Raw genomic sequence first — 6,907 nt, forward strand, 5'->3', positions numbered from 1 at the left:
CTTGTATATGACATAAGGGATTGCTCTAAGTTCACTTTTTGTGCATATTCTAGCACTATTTGTTGAAAAGATTATCCTTTCTCCACTGAATTGTCTTGCATTTTTTTTGAAAATCCATTGTTTAAATATGTGTGGGTCCTTTATAAACTCTAGTCAATTCTATTGATGCAGTTGTCTATCTTCAGGCAATACTACTCTGTCTAGAGTATTGTAGCTTCACAGCAGGCTTTGGAATCAGGAAGTGTTAGCCCTTTAACATTATTCTTCTAAAAACTTGGTTTTCTTTTGCTACTCTAGGTCTTTTGCCATTTCATCTGAATTTTAGAATCATGTTGTCCTTGTCTACAGAAAGCCAGCTGGGATTTGGATAGGAATTATGCTGAATCTACAGATCACTTTGGGGAGAACTGCCATCTTAACAGTGTGGAGTCTTTTGACCCACAAACAATGATACATCCCCATTTCTTTAAGTATTCTTTAATTTTGGGGGGCAGTATTTTATGGTTTCAATGTACAAGTCTTATAATTTTTGTCAGATTTATCATATTTTTTGATTTTTGATTTGAAATTTTCAATTTCTAATTACTCATCATTAGTATGTTGGTCTATAGAAATATTATTGACTTTGTATATTGGTTGTATCCTGCAACCTTGTTAAATTAACTTATTAGGTCTAGTAGTTTAAAAAAAATTCCTTAGGATTTTCTATAGAGATAATCATGTCATCTACAAGTGAATAAGTTCTACATTCTGCTTTCTAATTCTTTACTTTTCGCTTTTTAAATGAAGACAGTTTTACTTTTTACTTTATAAGACTGATGACTTCTATTTTTTTTTTTTCTTGTCAGAATCTCCTGTATGATTTTGAATGGAAAATGTGAGAGTGGAAATTCTTAACTTGTTCCTGATTTTAGGAAGAAGACCTTAGTCTTTAACCATTAAATATTACATTAGCTGTAGACTTTTTGTCAATGCCCTTTATTGGGATGAGAAAGTTCCCTTCTATTCTTAGTTTACTGAGAGTTTTTATCAGGAAGGAAAGTTAGATTTCATCAAAAGCTTTTTCTGTGTCTATTGGGATGACCATATGGTTTTTATTTTTTAGTTTATTAATATGGTGAATTACATTGTTTTTGAAAATACTAAACTAACCTAGCATTCTGGGACATCCCCACTTGATCATGATGTATCACCCTTTTAATATATTGTTGGAATGATTTGCTAAATTTTCTTAAAAGAATTTTTTTGCATTTCTGTTTAGGAGGGATATTCATTCTCTATTTTTCTTCTATTGTCTCCATCTGGTTTTTATATCAGGGTAATGGTGGCCTCATATAATGAGCTGGAAAGTATTCCTTCCCCTTCAATTTTCTGAGTTTGCATGGAATTACATATTATTTCTCCCTTAAATATCTGATAGAAACCATCAGTGAAGCCATCTGGGCTTGGATGGTGTTTTCTTTTCCCCAATGGTTTTAAACTACAAATTCAATTTCTTTAGTCATTATAGGACTATTCACATTGTACATCTGTATTCATGTTAATATCTTTATATTTGAATAAATGTTGGTAGTTTGAATTGTTCAAGCAGTATGTCTATTTCATCTAAGTTGTTGAATTTATTGGTCCAAAGTGGTTCATAATATTCCTTTATTATCCTAGAAATAAACATAAACTCTAGTGATATCCTTTCTCTTATTCCTGATGTTGATAATTTGATTCTTTTCCCTCTTTTTCCTCCCTGATCAGCCTGGCTAGATATTTACCAATTTGGTTGATCTACTCAAAGAACCAGCTATTGGTTTCATTGATTTTTTTTATTTGTTATTGTTCCATTTTGTATTTTAGTGATTTCAGTTCAGATATCTATTTCCTTTATTCATCTTAACTTTGGGGTTAATTTGCTCTTTCCTTTTTAGTTTATTAAGGTGGAAGCTGAGGCAAACAATGTGAGAACTTACTCCTTTTCCATTGTAGGAAATTAGAGCCATACATTTCCCTCTAAGTGTTGATTTAGAGACATCCCATGAATGAGTTCTCCTTCAGTTACCCTTTCCTGCACTATGACCTGACCTGGAATTTCTCATAAATCAGTAAACTAAGTGAATCATAGGCCTCACCTCATTTGTTTCCTCTTTTTCAGGAATTTCTGTCTTCCATTGTCTGATACCCATTATCTTAAAAACCATTGTTTTTTATATTTTGTCTGTTACTACATAGTAAATCACTGTTTTTAAAGATGTTACTGAATTTTCCTCACTAGAGACTGGACAGGGTTAAAAGACAATAAACACAAGCTTAGCTCTCCCAGATCAGCCACAAGCCAGTAGCACTTAACACAATTTGGTTAGGGCTGTGCATTGAAATGATCCACTTAGGGGCGCCTGGGAGGCTCAGTCTTTAAGTGTCTGCCTTCAGCTCAGGTCATGATCCAGGGGTCAAGCCCCACATCAGGCTCCTTGCTCCACAGGAAGCCTGCTTCTCCCTCTCCCACTCCCCCTGCTTGTATTTTCTCTGTCACTGTGTCTTTTTCTGTCAAATAAATAAATAAATAAATAAAATCTTATTAAAAAAAGGAATGATTCACTTAAATATGACTATTAGATCATTTGCAGATCTAATAGTTTTACTTACAAAATAAAAAAATTAAGCATTGACTATTAAAAAAGCATCCTAGTGCCCTCCAAATCCAACACATAACCCACTTTGTGGTGAAATGTATAAATGTTCATACTAAAGAGACAGACTATAAGAAACCCAATGTTCGGATTCATTTTTGCCACTGAAAGACTTTTTTTTTTTGCTGTATACTTAAGAAAAAATATTTGGGGTGCCTGGGTGACTCAGTAAGATAAGCATCTGACTCTTGATTTTCACTCAGGTCATGATCTCAGGGTCCGGGGATTGAGTCCCAGGTAGGCACCATGCTCGGCAGGGAGTCCACTTCAAGATTCTTCCTCTCCCTCTGCCCCTCACCCCCCTCAAATAAATAAATAAATCTTAAAAATTTTTGTATTTTCAAGACTTTTTGTATTTTGGAATTATGGGTAACAATTGGGGGCCTTTTATCCTAAGGCTGTAGAGAGGATTAACTATGTAAAACAGCTAACATGTGATAGGAGCTCAGTGAGTCATTACTGTTACTCATTGCCTTGGCAGTATTGTTAGTGTAATGTAATAGTAGTAATAGTAACAGTAATGGTAGTCGGAAGAGGAGGAGGAGGAGAAGTAGTAAGAGAAGTAGGACAGTGGTGATTGCAATACTGTAGAAGTTAAAAGCCTGTTAGAAATGTTCCTCAGTTTCCCTGATCGTCCAGGCTTGGTTTGAACCATGAGTGATTTTTAGAGAGAGTTTAGACACCCTTTGTGTTCACTGAGGGATGAAATTGAGAGGCCAGTACCTGGCGGAGGTGGATGGAGCCCCAGGTCCCGCCGGCTCTCAGAATACTGAGAACTGCCTTTTTCCTTCTTCCCTTCCCTCTCCCCTCCCTTGTCTTTCCTTTCTCCTTTTCCTCCTCCTCTTTTTTTGGGTACTAGATCTCGTGGATGCCGTCTCATGAGGAACAGGAGATCACTTCAACTTTGGGCTAGAGGTTGGGGATCACATGTGGGGTGTGGAGACCAACAAGGACGTCTTGATTCTGGGAGGGAGTCACGGCCCATTCTCCCCTGCACTGTGGCCGCTGAGGCTCAGGCCGCTTCCGCATGTTCACACTAGCATGGCCGTCAGTCATTGCCTTTTGAGCCGTGGCTCCTGTTGTGCTCACCTCTCCTGTGTTTAGGTGATGAACAGCTGGTTGACGGGGTTGTTAGAGGTTGGGTAGGTTCTTCAGGAAGCCAGGAGACCTGGGATTGTTCTAGCAGTGGTCCTGCCTTAATTGGAGAGTGAGACATTTCACAGAGTCTTTTCCCTGATGTTTAGCTCCTTGGAAATATCACAGACTTGGGAGTATTGTGAATCCTGGCTTCCCACATGTAGGTGTGGGCAAATCACTTAGCTTCTCTGAACCTCACTCTCATGAGCTAGAAAAATAAAGATTTTCTTTATTTTGTGAGGGTTTTCTTTAATTATGAGGGTTAAACACCAAAAAAAGCCCCATGCAAACATCTAGAACATTCTTCAGTGCATCACATGATGCATTATCTGTGTATCATGTTAGCTTTTATCTAGTAAGAACGTGATAACAGAATTATTATTTGAAGATCTCTATATTAAAAGAGGATGATGGGGCACCTGGGTGGCTCAGTGGGTTAAGCCGCTGCCTTTGGCTCGGGTCATGATTTCAGGGTCCTGGGATCGAGTCCCACATCAGTCTCTCTGCTCAGCGGGGAGCCTGCTTCCTCCTCTCTCTCTCTGCCTGCCTCTCTGCCTACTTGTGATCTCTCTCTGTCAAATAAATAAATAAAATCTTTAAAAAAAAAAGAGGATGATGAGTTGTAATAAATGTATTGTCTTTTGGGGCATGTCGGTAATGGAGGAGACTGACTGTGTGCGCATAGAAGGTACATAGAAATCTCTACACTATCTGCACAATTCCACTGTGAGCTTAAAACTGCTCTAAAAAATAAAGTGTATCAAAAAATAACTTAGGGCACCTGAGTAGCTCAGTGAGTTAAGCCTCTGCCTTCAGCTCAGGTCATGATCTCAGGTTCCTGGGATCAAGCCCCACATCAGGCTCTCTGCTCATCATGGAGCCTGCTTCCTCCTCTGTCTCTGCCTGCCTCTCTGCCTACTTGTGGATCTCTCTTTCTGTCAAATAATTAAATAAATAAAATCTTTTTTTTTTTAAATGACGTAAAAAATTACTGCATGGGAGCTGTGACAGCAGCTGTAGAGGTACTCAGCCCGGTTCTGTGAAATAGTTGTAAAGTAATTTAGAACATGATGTGGTTGTGCAAGGAGCTTGAGCTTTAGTAAGGGGATACTTGGCTTCCAGCCTGGGTTTTACTGGTTGTAGGATCTTGACTAAGTCACTTAACCGGATTTTAGTTTTATTTTCAATAAAATGAAGATCATGATGTAGACTTTGCCTACCGCCTAGGTCTGATGTGAATCAAATGAGAATATGCATGGAAGCATTTTTGAAACACAGTAATATGTCATAGAATGGATAACGTTTTATGAACCTACTCTTTTCTTTGTCATTTTGGCAAAGGGACCCCTGGTTCCGATCCAGGGGAGAAGAGGTTAATCATAGTGTAATCGTCTGAATTTGAAAGGAACCTTCTCATTTCTTGCCAAGCCGCATTTCCGTTAGAGACAGGGGAAGACCATCACTGAAAGCAGTGGGGAGAATGTACATCAGGATGGGCTCGGAAAAATGAAGTACAATGAATAAAACATACAGCAGTTCCCCGTTTTGGCCTTTCTCATTTGATACCCAGGTCATTTTTGGCAATGTATACTTCCCTCCTCCTGTTGGGGGTTTCCATTTATATGAGCCTATTTATTTCCATGCATATAAACAATATTAAGAGTGTAATTATTTGGAAAATAAAGAATGAGTGCTTGTGGCTCTCTGCATTGGTGAGAACTTGGCGGTCGGAACCCCCAATCCCGATCGTTCCCCTGTTACTGTGTTGTCAAGTTGATTCACTTTAATCTTTCATGCTATCTCATGCGTCCTCCTTTGCTGTCATAGGCCCTTGAAAATTAGCCTAGAGTTTTATTAGTGACACTGGCTTCATTACTAGAAAGATCTGGGAAAAGCAGCCTGGCACATGGGCAGGAACATAGGTGTGGAGACCTCAGGCCGGCCTTTGGGTCCCAGCTCTGCCACCTGAGGGCTCGATGACATGAAAAAGTCACTTCTCTGAACCTCACCTTCCTTTCTACCTTTTAGGATGGTTTAGAATGGCTGTTCATAATTTAGGACCATGCTCAAGACTGGGAATTTATTTTTTACTATTAGGAAAAAGGCTTTGGAGTTTGAATCTAGTTCCGCAGTCTTCGGCTGTAGCCAGTGGGCAAATCACTTACCCTTCCAGAGTTCCAGTGTTCTCATCTGTGAGGTGGGGGTCACAGCACTCCTGGTCTCTGAGGATGATTCTGAAAATTAAAGATCAGACAAGCAAAGTTCTGGAAAGTCATGGGAATTGGCTCTTTCTAATGCTGCTCGTTTTGTGACCGAGTTTGCAGCCATTGTAGGTCTGGGTGTAAGTTCTAATTGGACCACTTAGCCCTTTTGAACCGCATTTTTCCCTTCAGTAAATTAGAGGATAACCTCTTCCTTGCACAGCTGGTGTGATGATGTATCTTTGGCAAATTTATAAAACTGCTCAATAGATGCTAGGATGATTATTGTAATTTGAGGTATTAGTAAGTCATTTGTGTGTTTCATTGGCTAATTGTGACTGTTCATGTACTGGAAAATAGCCAGTAACTAGTAAGAATGTTTAAACTTTAATTATTTTTTTCTCAGGCCTGTAAACATTGGCAGCATTGGGGGGAAAAAAAAATGAGTTTCTGACATTTAGCTCAAGCAAGAAATGAGGCCGGACAGATGTCACCTGATCTGAAGGCATAGTTGGGGAAACATTTCAAAGATGTCCGTGCTCAGATGTGACGGTGGGCACAGTTCACGCCTTTCCATTTGGGAAACGTCCAATAACCTGACTCTCTCAGCCTGTAAGGGAACTGAGTGTATACCTGAAATATGAACTTGAAAACAGTGGCTCTTACTCTTTTCCCTTTTGGAATATGGTTTGGAACCTGCTGGCTAAAGCTGAAAGGTTAACAAGGCACTGGAGACTGTTGGTCCCGGTAACTCAAACCAGACCTTTTTCTAAAGTCTGAACCACTGAGATTGTAGTCATCTACTTTGTAGACATAGTCATCTACTTTGAACAATTTTCCAAATTGTTTCTCCCCCATGTAGATCCAATCAAAACATATAATTGTCAGTGG

Source organism: Mustela erminea, chromosome 13 (genome assembly GCF_009829155.1).
Source record: "Mustela erminea isolate mMusErm1 chromosome 13, mMusErm1.Pri, whole genome shotgun sequence".
Classification (NCBI taxonomy): Eukaryota; Metazoa; Chordata; class Mammalia; order Carnivora; family Mustelidae; genus Mustela; species Mustela erminea.